Source organism: Mobula hypostoma, chromosome X2, assembly GCF_963921235.1.
Source record: "Mobula hypostoma chromosome X2, sMobHyp1.1, whole genome shotgun sequence".
NCBI classification, from domain to species: domain Eukaryota; kingdom Metazoa; phylum Chordata; class Chondrichthyes; order Myliobatiformes; family Myliobatidae; genus Mobula; species Mobula hypostoma.
This window is the reverse complement of record NC_086129.1, coordinates 30082541-30104741: the sequence shown is the minus strand read 5'-3', so window position 1 is coordinate 30104741 and position 22201 is coordinate 30082541. Positions and strand designations below refer to the sequence as shown.

The window sequence follows — 22201 nt, the reverse complement described above, 5'->3', positions numbered from 1 at the left end:
CAACATATCATATTTTTAGATCTCCCTACTTGAGAATAAAACTACACTTGCTGGAGATTTAAATCATCTAATAGCTTTAAAATACATATTTTAAAAATTGACTAGTGCATTCTTGATGGCTGGAGAGCTCTGAAGGCTCCTAAAGCCTGAGGTTTAATTATTGGTCTCAGTTGATATGGCAAGATTTGTGCTATAATTGATATCATCCGCATTTCTTTTAATGTCTCAATCTTAAATAGTTAAATAGATATAAAATAGTCACGGAGTATGTTCTTGCTCAGTGTCCAGTTTCTGGGAGTGTGTTGATTGCACTCAGCTGTTATGCAAACAAAGTTAGGATAATCAAATGACCCCATCATACATTTTGAGGTTGGAATGATAGTGCCCACTGAGCAAGGTATGAGTGAAGGACTGGCATTTCTACAATTTTCCTGTTGAAAAACTTGTGTAAGGCCCTGGTTAAGATTTCTACTGCTGTGCTGTGAGGTGTTTTATTTTAGCAGATTTCTGTTAAAGTAATGTTTTGGTAACAGTGTTTTGGCTTTGACTAAAGATAAAGAGCCATGTTGTCCAACTTAGGAATGTTGCATCAGCCAATGGGGAGTGTGATGGCATGGAACATTCTCAAGAGCTGAGGGGAATAATTTTCTAAAGGACAGTAGTCTGGTTTGGGGTCTTTTGGCGGGAGGTGCCGAGAGAAAAGCACCAGGGAAGATACCTGGAGGATCCCATCCAAAGGGGAGGCCCTATTACAAGCAGGGCTTCATGAGGCGGAGGATTCCAAGAAGGGAAGCTCTACCTGTGGTTGGTGAGGAGAATCCAGCGCTGTGAGTAAAGCTACTCCCAGCTGCTAAGAAATGAGCTCCAATGTTTTTGTGCACATTTAGACTACTTTAACTGTAATAGGGCCCTTTTATATTTATTTCTTTCTTTGTTAACTGTTTGATAAAGTTGAAAATTGGTAAATATCCTTCCTTTATAATTTTATGCTGGTGTACGATCTGTCATTTCTGGGCTACCGATAATTGTGCGTAAGCCGTATTTACACAACATTCACTCAAACTGAGTTTCCTTTAACTGGAACATCCTGACTTTTCTATTTGGTTGAACCTCAAATCATACTGACCCTATACGTATATTGCTTATGAAAGGCGTCCTTCTCACCACTGAGTCACGTGGCTGTTAACAGAGTCAGCTAAGGAGCCCTGGTGAGAGGACTGCACTTGCATCTTCAGGACAAACTTTTTCAAATTTACATCTATTAATTTTTAACATCCACACAAGAGGATACATTAAAAACTCATAGCAAGTTTCCAAAACCAATTTGGATCAGAACCAAAAATGGGGGGAAAGCTTACAGCTCTCTAAGGAAAGAGCAAAGGCATAGATCTAATTGATAGTTTTTCCCCAGAAAACCAATACAAGTACAATACAAATAGTGCAACCCAAATTCTCAAAGCATATTTAGGAGTTTTCAAGTTGTTCAGGGCACTGAGTGTTTTTATTTTATGTCTCAGGGTAGATAAGAGTCAACAACATTGGCAGAGTTACATCTAGGCCAAACCAAGCCAAGAGAGTAGATCTACCTCCCTAGTGGATGTTGGTCAGTGTTTGCGTTTTATAACAATTCTATAGCTTCCTTGTTACCTAATTACTGTTTTTTTTATTAATCCCAGAGTCACTGAGCTGAATTTAACTTCCCATGGTGAGTATTGTACTAATTGGGGATTGCGTATTTGTAGAACATCACCACCATTAAGCAGTGTCTTAGATTTCAATATTGCCAACATTTGGAATTGAGGGTCTGCCAATCAGAAAGAATACAATTACTATTGTTTCGTTGGGACATTATTGGGTGTCCTGTAAATGGATTTCAAGAGCAAGGAAATTTATAAAGTATTTATACACTGAACAAGGAGTAATGCATGGTGTAGGGCAATCACAGATTCATCATTTGTATTAGAAATGTTGCAAATTAAAGAAAAACTTGCAGTCATGAACAACTCGAACACCACTAATTGTTTTCTCTAAGGCATGTAGTTTGCACTGCACTCAGTGCAAACTCAAATTGTTGAAAGGGAATTTTTCTGGAGCACTGGGGAGTCTTAATACCAAAAATAGCCTTGTGAGTTATCAGGTTACTCTTTTTTGTGACTGCATTCATGGAAATATTGCAGTAAAGCTGCAAACTTCAAACAAGTAGATGAAGGAGTGATAGTCGCTTCTACTTCCTTAGTTGTATCTATTTTCAGTTATGAATATAAATAAGATGTAGAGATAATGCTTATTAGAAATCTAAAATAAAATTATTAGGCAATAGAAATGCATAGCAGGTTGATGAGAATTTGAAGAAAAATCATGCATTAACTGTAATCCATCACAGCAGTTGAAGTAAATAAGCAACTGGTCCTAACTAGCTTTAAAACAGTATCTGTTTCTGAATCAATGTTTAGTCACATGAGGAAGTTGAATATTTAATAGGCAATATTTCCAGTTCTGCATTGTAATTCAAGGGTTTTCATGAACTTCATTCCACAAGTACAGTATATTTCTTGTATTTTCTATCCATAATCATACATGAATATTGCTTTACATTGTTGAAAGATACCAAAAGGCTGAGTAGAATAAAAAATGGAAAGAGCATAAGGCTATTAAACTCTATCCTTCTCTGGACAAAATCTCACACAAAACACTTGCAGAAGGAATAACTAAATTAATTAAAATGCATTTATAGACTTAAGGTTATTCTGAAAAAAGTATGTTTCTTTTGAAGATGCTGAATGAACAATTAGCAATTTCAGAAATAGCATAACAACCATTTTCTTTTCTTGCAACCTGATGATTAGCTATGATTATGTTATTAATGGCAAAAATGGTATTGTAGCCATATTGATCTGCTTTAAATCTCTCAAAAGAATGTGCACAATTTAACAAGTCACATAAATGAATATATCATGCTAATTTTGTAATAACATTGCAAGTTACGAGAGGAATTCCAACAAGACAATAACCCATTCAGTTGATCTATATCATTCATTGTACATGTAGGATAAGAAGTTTCTCATTGAAATTATGAGATATTTACTAAAATACTGGAATTTTTTAAATTTAATGCTGGAAAAATAATCAGCGTGTGCATTATTGAAGTTCTTTACAACCAGTGGGCAATTCTTTGAGTTAAAATATGTTGATTATTTTCATTGACAAGAAGTCAGGTAGAAGATTGTCTCCTATAAATACATAACTATAAGAAATGAGTGTGGATAGTGCATTCATTGTGATATTTTAAACTGAATTGTTGTCAGATATAAGGTGTTACCACATCTAGTTATGCTCATAGAGACATTACATGAATGCTGCAATTAAAGGTAACTAAATAACAAAGAGATTTTCTGTTTCTTTCACCTTCAGCGCATGAGCAAACACTCAAGAGAATTCTATTGAGGCAGATACTCGATAGGATTTATCCTAGAATGGTCTTGATCTGAAATAATCTAAGACAGAGGTTTGTAATGATGCACAAGTATTCAATAAAATATATTAAAAACTCCAAAAATTATAAATGATGATAGGTCATTGACTCTGCAACTCATGTTCCCAGTATGATTTATTAATTTTTCCTTTTTATTTGCACGATTTGTCCTCTTTTGCACATTGGATACTTGTCAGTCTTTGTTGTGTGTGGTTTTTCATGGATTCTATCGTACTTCTTTATTTTCCTGTGGGTGCCTGCAAGAAAATGAATCTCAAGGTTGTACATGATATACATTGCATAAATTTGCTTTGACCTTTGAACTCTATTACTCTCTCCACAGATGCTGAATATTTCTAGTAATGTTTCCATTGACAGTCCATTTCAATTCTATTCTATATAACTCGGCTAAGGATTTCTTTTTCTAAAGTATACTACAAATGCCATATGGGACTGGAATTTGCTGACCTTCAGCTGTTGAAACAGCAGTCAGCCCCAGATTTCCACACTTACGCAGTTAAACCCAGGACCTATTGAGAGATTGGAAGGCAGAACCTATTGCTCAACTCCACTGATGGAGGTCTGACTTGTTGACCTTCCCATGAATTACACTGACTAAAATTGCCCCTACATTTTGTGCCATGTCAAAGCAAGTGGAGAAATGCTATTGTTTACCAAAGCAATTATGCCTCACAAATTCAGAAGGTGAAGGGGAAGGTAGAATGCATCTATTTTTAATGATAATTGCTTTCCTTTTATATTTTATGTATTCATGAGTTTTTAGTTAATGTTTTCAATTCTTTAAGAAAAAGTTAGTCATTTTTTAATGTTTCTTAATATTATTGATTTCAATATGAAACATTTGTAAGTAATTTTAAGTCATTTAAAATAATTAAAATCAGTTTCCAGTTTTACGGTTCAAAGATCAAAGTAAATTTATTATCAAAGTACATATATATCACCATATACAACCCTGAGATTCATTTTCTTGCAGGCATTCACAGCAAATGTGACAAAAACTAATAATAATAATAATAATAAGAAGAAGAAGAAATTAATGTGCTTGGCTGTGCCTGCACCTCAGATTTTACCAGCTTGAGCTGAGAAAAAATGTTATACATTTTTTATAATAGCAATAAATAAGCAATAGGTTGTGGGAATAGTTCAGTGTTGGGGTGAGTAAACTTATCCCCTCTGGTTCAAGAACCTGATGGATGAGGGGCGATAAGTATTCTTGAACCTGGCTCCTTTACCTCATTCCTGATGGCAGCAGTGAGAAGAGAGCATGGCCTAAGTGTTAGGGGTCCTTGATGATGGATGCTGCTTTCCTGCAACAGTGCTCCATGTAGATGTGCTCAGTTGTGCGGTGGGCTTTACCTGTGTTTCGCTGGACCATATCCGCTACTTTTTATTGGATTTTTCATTCAAGGGCATTGGTGTTTCCACTGCACATCTATAGAAGTTTGTCAAAGTTTTAGATAGCATGCCTAATCTTTGCAAACTCCTAAGAAAGTAGAACCTCTGCTGTGCTTTCTTTGTAATGCCATATACGTGCTGGACCCAGGACAGATACGCTGGAATGATAACACCGAGGAACTTAAAGTTGCTGACCCTCTCCATCTCTGACCTCTTGATGAGGACTGGCTCATGATCCTTTAGTTTCCTCCTTCTGAAATCAATAATCAGCCCCTTGATCTTGCTGACATTGTGTAAGAGGCTGTTGTTGTGGCACCACTCAGCCCGATTTTCAATCTCCCTCCGATATGCTGATTCATCACCACCTTTGATTCTGCCAGCAATAGTGGTGTCATCAGCAAACTTAAATATGGTATTGGAGCTGTACTTAGCCTCACAGTTATAGGTTTAAAGTGAGTAGAACGGGGGTGGGGGGGGTGTAGGTGGCTAAGCACACAGCCTTGTGGTGCACCTGTGCTGAATGAGATAGCAGAGGAGATGTTGTTGCCAATTCAAACTGACTGGGGTAAGGAAATTGAGGATCCATTTGCACATGTAGGTGTTGAGGCCTAGGTCTTTGGAGTCTATTGATTGTTTTGAGGGGATGATAGTATTGAATGCAAAGTTGCATTCAATAAAAAACATCCTAATGAAAGCACCTTCACTGTCTAGATGTTCCAGGGTTGAGTGAAGAGCCAATGACATGGCGTCTATTGACCTGTTATGATGGTAGGCAAATTGGAGAGGATCCAAGTCACCTCTCAGGCAGGAGTTGATGTGTTTCATCACCAACTTCTCAAGGCACTTCATCATAGTGGATGCCAGTATTACCGGATTACAGTCATCGAGGCAGGTTACCACATTCTTTGTCAGCACTGGTAATCTTAGGTAATCATCACTCCCAGTTTTGCCAAATATCAGGGACATTTTTTGGATTGGACCTCTGCTCTGCCCCATCTGAAGCACTGATGCTGTCTAAACCATACCCCTGTAGAGGTCCAGTGAGATTTATCTTTCACATCCTCAAACATCAACGTGGTCTTCGAGGCAATCGCACAAGGTCTGAACCAACATAACAAAGCAGGAATAATTGCCAGTTCTGCTGGACCTGACCTGCTGTCCAGGCTTGCTGCCTGCCACCACACATGCCCTTGTGGGGGCTAACTTAGTGTAGCTAATGGGTATCAGTTAGTATCGAGCAGACTCTAAGCAACCTCATGCAGAAGGCATGACCCCAAATGTCCTGACGGCCTTTGACATCTTGCTAGTTGCAAGTACTCATGCTACCATCATAGGGTGTGTCAGATTAAAAGGGTATTATTGCCTTATTGCCCCTAACACAGGGAGTGTAGTGTTGGTGGGGGTATCAGTGCCTTGTCACGAACATAGGGTGTGTAGAGTAGGATTAGAGACCAGAAATCATTCAAATAGACATATGTGATTCAAAATTTGCAATATATTAACAACTTACAGTCCCTTAAAATAAAGATCAAAATTCAAAGTACCTTTATCATCAAAGTATGTCTACGTTATACAACCTTGAGACTCATCTCCTTACAGGCAGCCACAAAACAAAGAAACCCAAAAGAACCCATTTTAAAAAAAAGAAACCCTTCAAACAGACAATGTGCAGCGAGAAAAAACCAAATCGTGCAAACAATAAAAGTGAGCAAATAGGATTCAGAGCAAAAGTGAGTCCATAGCCACGAAGCCTAGAGCAGCCAGAGCAGACCACACCCTCATCCTCGGTTCAGTGCAAGAGTCGAGCAGACGTCGCAGAGCCCTGATGAATGGTTTGAAGTGAATAAGTTCAACACTAATCTTTCACCACAGCACGAGTGAAACCACCCCCCCCCACCCCCACCACTCAAATGAATGGGGTTGCTATTTGAATATCAGCCCTCTTTGACTGAGAACTGGAAGCTGAAAGCATGTTGATGATTTGCTGCTGGAGTCAATGGTGAAGCCAGCTCTCGTGCTGAAGTTTGGGTGTACCATCATCTGACCTTCAGGACATTTCATACCTTTACAGCAACACTCCCCCAGAACCACACCCCATTGCAGTAAGAATACCTACCTGCATAAAATTATCCTTTTCCAAGGAACCTGATGCTCACCAGTAACCATATGTGAAAAACAGATTTCAAACAGATACAAGGTGATAGAAGATCATCAAAATTCTCCATATTTTTTGACAATTTTCCTCTGTGTTTCATTAAGGATGGCAAACTACTTTGTGAAAGGTTAGATAAACTGATGGAATTAGAGAGTTTGCTTGGTAATGGAAGGAAAGGATGAGCAATCTGCTTTTTTTAGATAGAAAATGCTGAGCACACTTGCTAAGTCAGGTAACATCTGTCGAGAGACAGGCAGAATTAACGTCCAGGTCACTAACTTGAAATCGTAACTCTTTCTCGCTCTCCCATGATGATGCTGACCTGCTGAATATTTTCAGCATTGTTTTCTGTTTATATTGCAGATGCTAGAATTCTAAAACAGTACATCAAAGGTAATTCAGCCATTGTTACAACTTGGAGAAACTACTGATTAAAGTCTGTGGCATTTTTTAGTGTTGAGCTTCAAGACTGTTTTAAACATCACAGAATGATCAAAGAACTTATATGTCAAACGATACTCTGAAGCTAAAAACCACTGGTGGATCTCAATGGGTCAGGCAACATCTGTAGAGACAATGGATAGACGACATCTCAGGTTGAGACCCAGAATCAGGTCTGCTACAGGATCTTGACCAAAAAGGTTAACCTTCCCGTGGCCTCTGAAGTTGCTGCCTGACACATTGAGTTCCTCCAGAAGCAGTTTTTTGGATCCAGATCCAGCATATGCCGTATCCTATGTCTCTGTATCATGAAACAAACTCACCTCCATCTTCACAATCAGTTTGTCCCCGTAGCATTCTCTGAAACCTGAGTATAAAAGACTAAGATAACACATTTTGCCTGATCACTCTGCATTTGGCCTGTTGTCCTGCAAATCCCATCAAACTGATTTCTTCCTAAATTAGAGTGCAAGATGAGCTTTCCTGTCTATGCTCCCCACAATTTTGCATTTTACAATCATGTCCTCCCTCACTTTCCTCTGCTCTATGGAAAACAAGCCCATTGCTCTCTCCTCATAAATGAAACACACAAAACCTCAGGCAACATCCTGCTGAATACACTCTGCACTCTCTGCAATGTAATCATATCCTTCTGAGAGTGTGGTGACCTGTTAGAATGCATGAGAATTTAAGCAGCAAGCTAAGAATCTACCTGGACCCAAGACACCTTAATGGAGATCTGAACACCTGAGGAATGAAAGTGATAAGAATATTTATTTTTACCACATCTAAGTAGAGGGTAAGATCTTCAGTGCAATGAATGAAAAGGATGTATTAATGAGGAGAGATTATATTTAAAACACTATTTGGGAGATACCACTGGAGAAAAATGCTATTTAGAATGAATACAATACCAGGGAATTCAATGAAGACTGAATACTATATTTAAAGAACCTAGAAAAGTAAGAGTCTTAGAGTCAGAGTCCTATGACATAGAAATATGCCCCATAATGAGTAAAGTTTGAGCAAGTTATGGCTTTTTTTTTGGAGAGAAGGAAGATGAGAGGAAACTTGATAGAGATAAATAAGATGATAAGAGACATAGATAGAGCAGACAGCCAGCACCCGTTTCCCAGGACATCAATGGTGTTGGCGCGTGGCCAAGTGGTTAAGGCGTCGGTCTAGTGATCTGAAGGTATGACTATGACTATGACTATGGCTAGTTCGAGCCTCAGCTGAGGCAACGTGTTGTGACCTTGAGCAAGGCACTTAACCACATATTGCTCTGTGACGAAAACAGTGCCAAGTTGTATGGGTCCTAGTGCCCTTCCCTTGGGCAACATGGGTGGCGGGGAGAGGGGAGACTTGCAGCATGGGCAACTGCCGGTCTTCCATACAACCTTGCCCAGGCCTGCACCCTGGAAACCTTCCAAGGCGCAAATCCATGGTCTCACGAGACTACCGGATGCTTATTAATGGTTAATATGAGAAAAAATACTTTTAAGGTGATTGGAGGAAAGTAAAGTGGGGGGGAATGTCAGAGGTAGTTTTTTTGTACATGGAGTGTGGAAAGTACATAGAATGCACTGCCAGGGGTGGTGGTAGAGGCCAATGCATTAGCGACATCCAAGAGACTGAGATAGGCACATGGATGAACAAAAAAATGGAAGGCTATGTGGGAGGGAAGGGCTATTTTGATCTTAGAGTAGTTTAAAGGGAAGGCACAACATTGTGGGCCAAAATGCCTGCACTGTGTTGTACTTTTCTTTGTTCTATGTTCTGAATCAACAGATATGCTGTGGTAGGGTGGAGATACATTTTTACCAAAGGAAGTGTAAGGTGCTCCTCCCTCCGCTTGCCTGCAGGTCACCCTTGGGCAAGATGTAGCACCTGCTTAGCCTCCCCCCTCCGATCAGGGTCACGTGAAGTTATGGGAGCAGGTGGCGGATTGTCATATAAGCAGCTGGTGCCGAGCACAAATCCTGGTTATGTGACCACTGACGCCAGGCAGATGATCTCTGAAGAGTATTGATCATGGCTTGGGTCACCTGTCTTGTAAAGACACTGCCCAGAAGAAGGGCAAACCACTTCTGTTGAAAAATTTGCCAAGAACAACCATGGTCATGAGACCATGATTGCCCACGTCATATGACATGGCACATTATGATGATGATGCTGCAGATCTGGTACTTCTCAGAGCAAGAGGTACAGTGAGGGTGAAGCCCTGAATCAAACCAACACTTGACAGAGGCAGTGGTAATGACATATGCCACATCCCAAATTATATGAAGTCATGACAGAGGAGGGGATATTTACATCAGAGGAAAAGGCACCATCTCTGGAAGGCCACCACAGGAACTTGTTTGTCAGATGAACTTTCAAAGATTCAAAGTACATTTATTATCAAAGCAGCGTCTCTACTTTCTGTGAAGGCTGAGAAAAGTCCATCTCCCACCTCCCATCCTCACCACATTCTACAGAGGTTGTATTGAGAGCATCCTGAGCAGCTGCATCACTGCCTGGTTCGGAAATTGCACCATCTCGGATCGCAAGACCCTGTAGCAGATAGTGAGGTCAGCTGAGAAGATCATCGGGGTCTCTCTACCCACCATTACAGACATTAACACAACACGCTGCATCCGTAAAGCAAACAGCATTATGAAGGACCCCACGCAGCCCTCATACAAACTCTTCGCCATCCTGTCATCTGGAAAAAGGCACCGAAGCATTCGGGCTCTCAAAACCAACTTATGTACCAGTTTCTTCCCCCAAGCCATCAGACTCCTCAATACCCAGAGCCTGGACTGACACCAACCTACTGCCCTCTACTGTGCCTATTGTCTTGTTTATTATTTATTGTGATGCCTGCACTGTTTTGTGCACTTTACGCAGTCCTGGGTAGGTCTACAGTCTAGTGTAGTTTTTGTATTGTTTCATGTAGCACCATGGTCCTGAAAAACGTCTCATTTTTACTGTGTACTGTACCAGCAGTTATGATCAAAATGACAATAAACAGTGACTTGACTTGACTTGATATACAGTATACAGGATACAACTCTGAGATTCTGGAAACTTTGGAGGATGCAATATAGCTGAGCAAGAACACCACTATTCGGCTGCTGGAGAGCAACCATCATTACAAGTCAAATCGTGAAAGAAAGTTCATTGACCAAAGTAATGCAAAGACTTAAAAATAAAGCACATAAAGGTAGGGCAAATGGTTTTAATCTTTATTTGTGTTTCCTTTGATTTTTCATGATTAAAGGAGAGATGTGATATATTTAATATGGCTTGGAATCCAACTCTGACTGCAGCAAGTGACCAACTACTCTGCATTGTTCTATATTTTGGTAGCAACTTGTCAAAAGTTCAGATCTCTAGAGCAAGCACACAGAACCGAAATACTGCTCTCCCTTTCTGTTAATTCCTCGTATTAATTAAGCACTTTGTTCATTTTGTAGATAATCCTCTAGTGTCTTGAAGAGGAAATGAGAGGGATACCGAGGCAATCAGGTACAAAGAAGTTTTATCAGGAATTGGAAGACGACTGATATCGAAAGGTGACTGGTTAAATTTCCAGACTGAAGTGAAACGACGTAAAATAGTTATTATTGTATGTTGCTCTGGATAAAATACAGCAATTTTAGTTGCTCAATATTGAAAAATATATTCTAATGCTATTGAATTTCTAAGCTCTGTAGTCTCAAGTTCCTGAATCAATGCAAAAGCTTAATTCATTATTGGATAATAGGTCACACCAAATTAAAATGCTGTTGTGCTTGAAAGAGAACATTTCCTGTAAAAATTACTTTTGCTTAAATTTACTTCCCTTATGTATTCATAAGAATATACTGCCAACCTCTCGGTTCCATATGAACTTCTTCCTACCTCTTTTCTTTAATGGAACCCTTTCAGTACAAACTTCCAGTTATCTCTTTCTTTACCCCCCCCCCACACCCACTCCCATTATCTGCATTTTTTTGCCTGTCTGACAAATTCCTCCATGCTGTTTGCTTCAATTACTCTTGATGATGGTGAGTTCCACTCATTGGTTAAAGAGGGTCTCTTAAAATTCCTGTTGAATTTATCAGTGACTCTTTAATATAGTAGAGCAACATTTTCAGCTGTATTTTCTGAATTTTGTAGAGAATATGACAGCTCTTATCGAGGAAAGAAATCACATCAAAATAAAACCTTTCGTGGAAGCATTTTATAAACTAAACAGGAAATGATTGAATGAGCCTATCTGTGACACTATGACACTCCTACAAAATTCAAACACTCTCATGACATCTCCACAAACATGACAATGGCTTCAAAGAGCAACCACGCTGGGAGCCAGAGTTTCAAAGTTTACCCGAATGCTGGTGGTCGAAAGGTGAAGGATGAAAATGCCTGCGGGCTATAAGCACACACAAGCTGCTGAAATGACAGCTCCTGCTGTAGAGTTAAAGTAGTCTGTCTGGTGAAAGAGAGAACAGTATCTAATGGTTACTCATGGCCTTCTTCTCCCACTTCACCCACTGCACAGTAGTTTATCACAAAGCGTGCCCTTCTTAATTCCAGAAGAACAACTAAAGTTCTTCCTTCTCTCTGTTCAACAGCCCTGTGAAAAGTACATCGAAGCGTTTGGTCCTTACATACTATGCCAAGCAGAATAGGGGACAAAATGAGTAGGCACAATATGGCCCCAGGAGTTAATTCTCTTTACAGATGGATGTAAATAAAGTGGAGTTGCTTGTAGTGTGGAAGTACAACTCATGGAGAAGTTAAAACTTCAAAGTTCAAAGTAAATTTACTATCAAAGTACGTCTATATCACCATATACAACCTTGAGATTCATTTCCTGCAGGCACTCATAGTAGATATAAAGAAACACAATAGATCAATGAAAAACTACACACAAAGACTGACAAACAACCAACGTGCAAAAGAAGACAAACTGTGCAAATACAAAACAAAATGAAAAACCAAACAAATAATTAATACTGAGAACATGAGTAGTTGAATCAATAGAGTTTGTGAAATCAGTTCAGTGATGGGGTAGGTGAAATTATCCACACTGGTTCAGGAGCCCAATGGTTGAAGGGTAATAGCTGTTCCTGAACCGAGTGATGTGGGACCAAGGTGGTGAATGTATTCAGTTTCATTATTTTGGGTTCCTATTTTGATTTGCCAAACTTATGATGAGATATTAGGAGAGAGCCCAAATAAATTCCATCCATGATTTCTAGAATTGAACAGCTTATTTCTTCCCAGCATAGTGTTCCCATCATTCCAAACTGCTGCGTTGAATTCCAAATAGACCAATGGTGACAGTTCCAGTGCTTGTTGTTTTGAATCTGGTTGCCAAATCATTCAGAAGAAAGAAAATAACATGTTTAAACATTCACTTTTTATCTTACTTAATTGAGTTGTGTGGGGCACTGCAAGTGGTTAAAATATACACACAGTGCAAAGTTCCATCTGCTTGCTCAATGCGATTAAGTTTTGAGCCTTTTCTCCTTTGGAAAGCTTCTAAAGGAATGCAGAAATTATACAAACTTTACAGAAGCAGATTCACTGTATGTACCAACACATAATTGTACAGGACAGTCACAGAAAAAGGGACATCATTTCAGATGTTCTTGTTTAGTGACAGGTTGCAAGACTGGCATAAAATGGGAACTGATGTGTCTATTCTTAAGCAGGAGATAAGTAATTTGGCAGTGCTTATCAGCGATTTGCTGCAGAAATAGAAATATCAGCGTTCTCCTCCAATTTTGATAGGTTTCAGGAAGAAATAATTGCAAGCAGAAATTCTAAAGAACCACAATTGTTGAGATAAGAAGACATAATGGCAGAGGAGCTTTGCAGCTTCATGCCTTCAGACTGTCTTTATACAGGAGCAGGTTATGCAATAGCAGTTATTGGAATCAAAGACTATATCAATATGCAGATTTCTTTTAAGACCAGAACGTTTTGTCCTAAAACTATACAACCAATCAAGTGCAATTTATTTTCACATTGTTTCTGCTAGGAAATAGTGCAACTCACTTCTTTGGTCCGATAATAATTCCTACCATATTTGATAATGCACTACTGGCAAATTCACACACAAAATGCAGCTGATGTAAATGCCTGTTTATCTCATCTTCCATCTGAGTTGACTTAATGACTAAGATCAGCAACAAAGTTTACACTCTATGTTGCCATGTACAGAAATGCCATTTAAGTTGGACGGATGCTTTTATTGTTGCCAATATTACGAGTTTAAAACCAGTAAAGATTATTCAGGTTAATAAAAATAAAAATACTGGAACCTCAGAAGGTCATGTAGCAGTTTGGATAACAGGTCTCTAACCTAAATCATTTTTAAAATTTATTGAGTCACAGCACAAAGATGGCCCTTCTAGCCCTTCGAGCCATGCTGCCCAATTTAATGGTAGCCTAATCACAGGACAATTTACATTGACCAATTAACCTACCAACTGGCATGCCTTTGGACTGTGGGAGGAAACCCATGCTGTAATGGGAAGAACTTACAAATTCCTTACAGGCAACACTGGGAATTGAACCCGAGTCACTGCCTTTTTCCACAGTTGCTGACTGATCAGCTGATTGTTTCCAGTTTTTCTATTTTTATTTCAGATTTCCAGTATTTGAAGGTTTTCTTTACATTTTTATTCAGCTGAGTCTCGTGAGAAGGAAAACAGGGATGTTACTAATGGCGACAAAAGCACTTTTCTCTGAGGAATATTGAGTCATCCCAAGTGATGCATATCCTGGGTCAGAACTAACTTAACATTTCTCCTGTTGGCCCCAGCTACATACTTGAACATTTATTTCAATAAGACACCTGCTCCATATTCAGCAAGATTTCTATTTCATGCACCAGTAATTCTTATGACTTTCTGGATGAGATTGCTTATTATTCAGTTAGTTCTAAATTATGGATAATTTTGTGCTGTGATGTCATTGTCTCTAGAAATTGGGCTGCTGTTGTCCAAGTTCAAATTTACTTAGAACACTGTCGATCATTATCAAGGAGATAGGTTAATCCTAAACTGGGTTAAAACCACGAACCTGAAAGAAAAGAACAGCAGTCGAACAAGATAATTTTAACCTAATAAGTGGGAATCCCTTGAGATCAGCTCTTACACAGTGTTCAAAGTGACTGTCTGTTGTCTTCAAAAGAGATTACATTTGGTGGGGAGAGGGGTGGGATGGGAGGGGGGAAGGTGAAACAAATATGTCAATCTGCTTTCCTAGAAAGAAAACATTGAGGTCAAGTCTCACCTGGTGTATCACTCAATATCTTTCTGGAGACATCAGATAACCTGGGCTTGAATGGGATAAGCAGAAAGCAAAATTATTCAGAATATTTTCTTTGCTGGTGACAGTAGGATTCATTCCAAACAATAATGCCTAGCTATGTGAGTATTTATGTTGTTAATCAGGCTTTAACTGCAGCACAGGATAAGAGAGAAGTGCAGAGCTGTCTTTCTGAGCTTGTTGGACTGACACTATATAGCAGCTATGACAAGAGGTTATGTCAAATCCACTCAGCCGCTCATGCAGGACTCATTCAGCTTGAATATTTTACGACAAAATAATTGAGTTTACTACAAATTAACATTAAACATTAGGCAGCTGTTAGCATGAAAATCAATACATGGATGTAAAAAAAATCAACATTGGCATCCTGAGTGAAATTCCACTAATGTGGAAATATTCTAGTTAGCAATATTGGTATATAAACAGATGCTTCAGGACCTTTGAGGGACATGAAAATCCCACAATTATCTCCTGCATATGTTTCTGCAGAAGATCAAATGGACAAAGAGGAAGCTAATAGAGTGCAACATATATTTAAAGTAGGCAATGAAAATGTGACAATTTCAGCTATAGAATCTTAAGCCAAGTATGTGGAGAGGGGCAAGGAGATAAAAATTAGGGAATTAATATAAAATCGAAGCTGCCTCAGAAAATGGCAACCTGCCATGCTATTTAAGTTGATCATAAGACACAGCTGGATAAAATTGGGAAAAAAAAACATAAGCTCTGGCAATGACATTGTTATTTTGGCAAGTTTAAATCCTAAAATAAACTTTTAAGATTTACTGCAACACACATCAAAGTTGCTGGTGAACGCAGCAGGCCAGGCAGCATCTCTAGGAAGAGGTACAGTCGACGTTTCAGACCGAGACCCTTCGTCAGGACTAACTGAAGGAAGAGCTAGTAAGAGATTTGAAAGTGGGAGTGGGAGGGGGAGATCCAAAATGATAGGAGAAGACAGGAGGGGGAGGGATGGAGCCAAGAGCTGGACAGGTGATTGGCAAAAGGGATATGAGAGGATCATGGGACAGGAGATCCGGGAAGAAGGAAAAGGGGGAGGGAGGGAAAAAGCCCAGAGGAGGGGCAAGGGGTATTGTCAGAGGGACAGAGGGAGAAAAAAGAGAGAGAGAGAAAAAGAATGTGTGTATATAAATAAATAACAGATGGGGTACGAGGGGGAGGTGGGGCATTAGCGGAAGTTTGAGAAGTCAATGTTCATGCCATCAGGTTGGAGGCTACCCAGACGGAATATAAGGTGTTGTTCCTCCAACCTGAGTGTGTCTTCAACTTTACAGTAGAGGAAGCCATGGATAGACATATCAGAATGGGAATGGGATGTGGAATTAAAATGTGTGGCCACTGGGAGATCCTGCTTTCTCTAGCGGACAGAGTGTAAGTGTTCAGCAAAACCATCTTCCAATGGGGAGGGATGGGGGGGGGGGAGTCTCGTAGGGAGCGATCCCTGCGGAGAGCAGAGGGGGGTGGAGGGAAAGATGTGCTTAGCAGTGGGATCCCGTTGGAGGTGGCGGAAGTTACGGAGAATAATATGTTGGACCCGGAGGATGGTGGGGTGGTAGGTGAGGACAAGGGGAACCCTATTCCTAGTGGGGTGACAGGAGGATGGAGTGAGAGCAGATGTGCATGAAATGGGGGAGATGCGTTTGAGAGCAGAGTTGATGGTGGAGGAAGGGAAGCCCCTTTCTTTAAAAAAGGAAGACATCTCCCTTGTCCTGGAATGAAAAGCCTCATCCTGAGACCAGATGCGGCAGAGACGGAGGAATTGCGAGAAGGGGATGGCATTTTTGCAAGAGACGGTGAGAAGAGGAATAGTCCAGCTAGCTGTGAGAGTCAGTAGGCTTATAGTAGACATCAGTAGATAAGCTGTCTCCAGAGATAGAGACAGAAAGATCTAGAAAGGGGAGGGAGGTGTCAGAAATGGACCAGGTAAACTTGAGGGCAGGGTGAAAGTTGGAGGCAAAGTTAATAAAGTCAACGAGCTCAGCATGCGTGCAGGAAGCAGCGCCAATGCAGTTGTCGATGTAGCAAAGGAAAAGTGGGGGACAGATACCAGAATAAGTTCGGAACATAGATTGTTCCACAAAGCCAACAAAAAGGCAGGCATAGCTCGGACCCATGCGGGTGCCCATAGCTACACCTTTAGTTTGGAAGAAGTGGGAGGAGCCAAAGGAGAAATTATTAAGAGTAAGGACTAATTCCGCTAGACGGAGCAGAGTGGTGGTAGAGGGGAACTGATTAGGTCTGGAATCCAAAAAGAAGCGGAGAGCTTTGAGACCTTCCTGATGGGTGATGGAAGTATATAGGGACTGGACATCCATGGTGAAAATAAAGCAGTGGGGGCCAGGGAACTTAAAATCATCGAAAAGTTTAAGGGCATGAGAAGTGTCACGAACGTAGGTCGGAAGGGATTGGACAAGGGGGGATAAAACCGTGTCGAGGTATGCAGAAACGAGTTCAGTAGGGCAGGAGCAAGCTGAGGCAATAGGTCTGCCAGGACAGGCAGGTTTGTGGATCTTGGGTAGGAGGTAGAAACGGGAAGTGCGAGGTGTGGGAACAATAAGTTTGGTAGCAGTGGATGGGAGATCCCCTGAGCGGATAAAGTCGGTGATGGTGTGGGAGACAATGGCCCGGTGCTCCTTAGTGGGGTCACGATCGAGGGGAAAATAAGAGGAGGTATCCGCGAGTTGTCGCTGTGCCTCGGCAAGGTAGAGGTCACTACACCTTATATTCCGTCTGGGTAGCCTCCAACCTGATGGCATGAACATTGGTTTCTCTAACTTCCGCTAATGCCCCACCTCCCCCTCATACCCCATCCATTATTTATATACACACATTCTTTCTCTCACTCTCCTTTTTCTCCCTCTGTCCCTCTGACTATACCCCTTGCCCATCCTCTGGTTTCCCCCCCCTCCCCTGTTTCCTTCTCCCTGGGCCTCCTGTCCCATGATCCTCTCATACCCCCTTTGCCAATCACCTGTCCAGCTCTTGGCTCCATCCCTCCCCCTCCTGTCTTCTCCTATCATTTTAGATCTCCCCCTCCCCCTCCCACTTTCAAATCTCTTACTAGTTCTTCCTTCAGTTAGTCCTGACGAAGGGTCTCGGCCCGAAACGTCGACTGTACCTCTTCCTAGAGATGCTGCCTGGCTTGCTGTGTTCACCAGCAACTTTGATGTGTGTTGCTTGAATTTCCAGCATCTGCAGAATTCCTCGTGTTTGCAGTTTTAAGATCTACTGTTGTTTTCAGTTTGCCTTGTCACTTCAATTTATCACAATATTGACGCTCCCTGCACATCCACTGCCTGACCAATATACCCCAAAACTGAAATATGGGACCATTGATTTTGGAAAGAAATCTTAGGCAAGGACCCTGTTAAATTGTTATCGTCCCTCTGAGATACAACATGACACAGCTCAAAAATGAGCAGATGGCTGTACATGATATGCTTATGGTAAAGTACCAGAACAGAGCACCAGTTCACTTACTTTGCATTTGTTTGTGGACTGTCAGAGAAAGAGGTGGATGTATGGAAGGAGGTCTCTGTAGTTCTCTTTCTCTTTCTCTTTCTCTCGATGGTGGGAGAGTTTGATGCCAATTCTCAAGGCGGAGAATCTTGGAATAAAAAGCGACGCGGCAGACTGTAATATCGTAAGAGCAACTGTCAGTCTCCTCTTTCGCTGTGAAAATGGGTAATATCCCTCTGTCCCTTGTTAGTGAGAGAGAGAAAGAGCCTATGGCATGTTGATCTGCCGGTAAACAATACTTCTTGTTGTCTGTAGATCATGGTGTCTCTTTGCATGCTTTGGGTGGTGGTGGACGCTGATGCTTTTTGCTGAAACGGGCGAGGGGGTGGGGAGGATGATGCTTTGATGCTTGCTGCTGTTTGTGCAGGGGGCGAGAGTGGGCTTTGGTGTTCTAATATTTCTCTGGCATTTATTCTTTTGGGGTTCTACTGTTTTTCGTGGATGTCTGTGAAGACAAGTATTTCAGGTTGTATACAGTATACATTCTCTGATAATAAACAGAACTATTTGAACCATTTGATCTTCTAAACACTATATTTTGCTCTGAATATTTGGCGCTATTCCTTAAATTGTTTTTTCTATCATAGTGTAGATGGAGGCCATTTAACCTATTTTTTCCGCACTGCACAGAAATTCAGTGTAGATTTACCTCACTTCCCAACTCTAGGTCCATTGCCCAGCAAGTCATATCTCCCAAGTTTCTTATCCAATTGTGTTATAAGTGTAGAGAGAATTTTGCCTCCAACACCCTTTTTGGCAGTAATTCCAGTACTCCACCAAGTGTAAGGTTTTTTCCCTCAACTGCTCATTCAACCTTTTACCATTTAACTTACTTCTTTCCTAACTGGTTTCTGCTCTCTCTGCTAAATGAATTAGGTCAGTTCTCTTCATTCTATTTGATTCTCATCAGATAAACTTGGTACACATCAGATAACTCTCCCCTAAGCCTCCTTTGTTCCAAAGAATTCAACCATAGCCAACACGATTTCTCATCACCAGAATTCTCTATCTCTTGTAAGATCTTCTTATATCTCCTCCTCATAAATTCTCACAGGATCTCATTCTTTCTGAAGCGTGGTGACCAGAACTGTGCTCATTGTTCTTGTTGTGTCCTACCTTATGTTTGATGCAATTTCAGCATCACAAGCCTGCTCTTGTATTCCAAGTCTTAGGGAACAAAAGTAAGCAAATTGTACACCTTTTCTCCAATTTATTTTCTTGTGTTTGTCCATCCTCAGGATCCATTAACACTAACTCCAAGATACCTCTGTTTCATTACACTTTGTCATTTGAAGATCTTGCCTTGTCTGTCCTCCCCAAATGTTTACCCACACTTCTCTGGACTGAATTCCAGTTGCTAATTTTTATCCACTTTATTCATCCATTAATGCCTTCCTGCAACCTCAAACTTTCCTTTCCTCTTCACCATCAACCCTACATACAAATCCAATTTATATAAAACTACAATGAGCCCTGCAAATCCAACTGCCTGATTTCCTCCAGTCAGTCGTTCCCTTTGACCATCACTGTTTTGTTTCCTGCCCTTGAGACAACCTCTAATATAACTTGCCACTTCCTCTTGGTTCCCAGTGCTTTTATTCTCTTGATATTCAGGAGGGAGCTTTGTTAGAGACCATTGACTTTGATTAACACCCTGAACAAACACTTGAAGGTTCAATCTCTCCCTCCCTCCCTCCCTATCTCTCAACGCCCCAATCAAGAAGAGCCATAGAGATTGTGAAGAGCAATTAATCAGCTTCCAGTGCAGGCAGCCTGCCAGCTTTGTCCTGGCTCTTCGTTTGCACAATTGCTGTACCAATTTTCATGTTTATGTTCTGCAAGAGGCAGCTGATGCCCAATACAGCAAGTGGTTAACACCACATAAAGATATGACTATGCAATGTGACAAAGTTTCATCAGAATATTGATTGCCAAATATGACTGGGTTCTCACTAGGTTTGAAACAAATTATAATCATTTGATTTTTTGGTACTCTGTCCATACAGTTTATTAAAACTCAGAGGCACCAGAATACGTGCTCAAAGGCATGGAAAGCACATCTGGATGTTATTCAAACATGTCCTGTGAACGCCATGGGTCACTCACACGGAGTACACCAAAGTATATGAAGTCACCTTCAACCATCTTTTAGGGGAAATTTATTTATTTAGAAATACAGTGCAGAATAGGCCCTCCTGGCCCTTCGAGCTGCACTGCGCAGCAATACCATGACATCCTTGGCTTAACCCTAACCTAATCAGGGGACAATTTACAATGACCAATTAACCTCCCACAGTCTTTGGAGTGTGGAAGGAAACTGGAGAACCTGGAGAAAATCCACACATTCCGTGGGGAGGATGTACACAGACTCCTTACTGAGGACGCTGGGATTAAACTCCGAACCCCAACACCCTGGGCTGTCATAGCATTGTGCTAACTGCTACACTACCATGGTGGAAATGTCAGAGCAAATTCCATTGTGCAGAGGCTGGTGCTGGGAACTCTATGGAAGTAGATGTCCTTAAATTTAAATCTGAACCCTCAATGCTGCTTTCTTTTTGGATCTTCAACCCTGCCAACTTGGCTATGGCTGCATCTCCATCGCAATATCCTCCACCATACTGGATCACATCTCCTCTATGGTCAGTTGCAGCTCAACCAAACCTTGTCTAAATCTGTAAGGGCGCAGACCCCATTCCCTTCCTCCTGACATCACAACACCACTCCATCCATAGAAATTCTCAATATTTCAAATGCTTTCAAATTGGTCATGAGGTAACGTCTACCTCACTCACACCACGATTCATTCCACTAATGGATGTGATGAGTCCTGCCGGTCTTGCACTTCTATTTGTTAATTGTTGTCTTATCAAGCATCATTAACCCTTATGCTTTCTGTTTAATTTTGTCAAGTTTATTTTGACTAGCATGGGTTTTCAGTACACTGTGATTATTTAAAGTGGACTCCCAATCATCACGGGGTCCTTGTGTGTGTGTGTGTGTGTCTGTGTGTGTGTGTGTGTGTGTGTGTGTGTGTGTTTCAAGAATGATTCATCTTACGATGTCGCTCGGTCAAGCCACCAAAGTTCAGTTGAAATTCCAATGAGTCAGTTCTTGTTTCTGTCTCAACATGGGAACTCGTCATTCCTCTGCACCTGGTTCAGTCGTCTTTCAGCGCACAGCATGAGAAATGGATGTGTGCTAATTGGCCAGCATCTTGGTCAAAATCAGGATCCAAAGCAGCCAAGAACATACATGCCACAGAATGGCATACTCCAGGTGATATCATAGGCCAAAATCATTAAAGGCTAATAGAGGAATGGATAATATTTTTAAGAAAGGAGAATTACATGGTGTTCAGGTAGGAAAGAAAGAAGTAATATGTTTAAGAGAATCCTAAAATATCTTCCTTATCACAACTTGAAACTGAGTTCAAAAAGTAATGAATATTATTGAACCAATGAAAGCCTTGGTCACATTGACCTCAAGTGTTACTGTGACTTTTTAATCATCATACAGTCAAACGTGTTGCTGAAATATGATTCAGCTATTGAGAACGGTTGCAAAGCTAAATCAATGAACATTTATGAAACTCTTGACAATTCAATTTAGGTACAAAATAACAATTGTACTGATTCAAGGCAATGATTGTTTTTGTATTCTCAAAGTAATCAATGAAAATTATTTCTACACAGCTGCATTGCCAAGTGAATGCTTCATAATGCATGAATAATGTGGTAAAAGCAGAGAGGAAGACTTCAAGATGTTGTCATGGCTGAAGAATTTAGTTATGAAGAAGATGGCTGATTGGCGACATTTTCTTCAAAACAGGAGAGGCTGAAGGGAGACTATTGGAAAAA

At 40.6% G+C, this 22201-nt stretch overlaps 1 protein-coding gene across 1 annotated transcript in view; it reads right to left on the bottom strand.

The window, feature by feature from the left end:
* opcml (opioid binding protein/cell adhesion molecule-like) overlaps positions 1 to 22201 on the bottom strand; it is a 2222745-nt gene that overhangs the window by 1279587 nt on the left and 920957 nt on the right. The gene's annotated exons all lie outside the window — the stretch shown is intronic.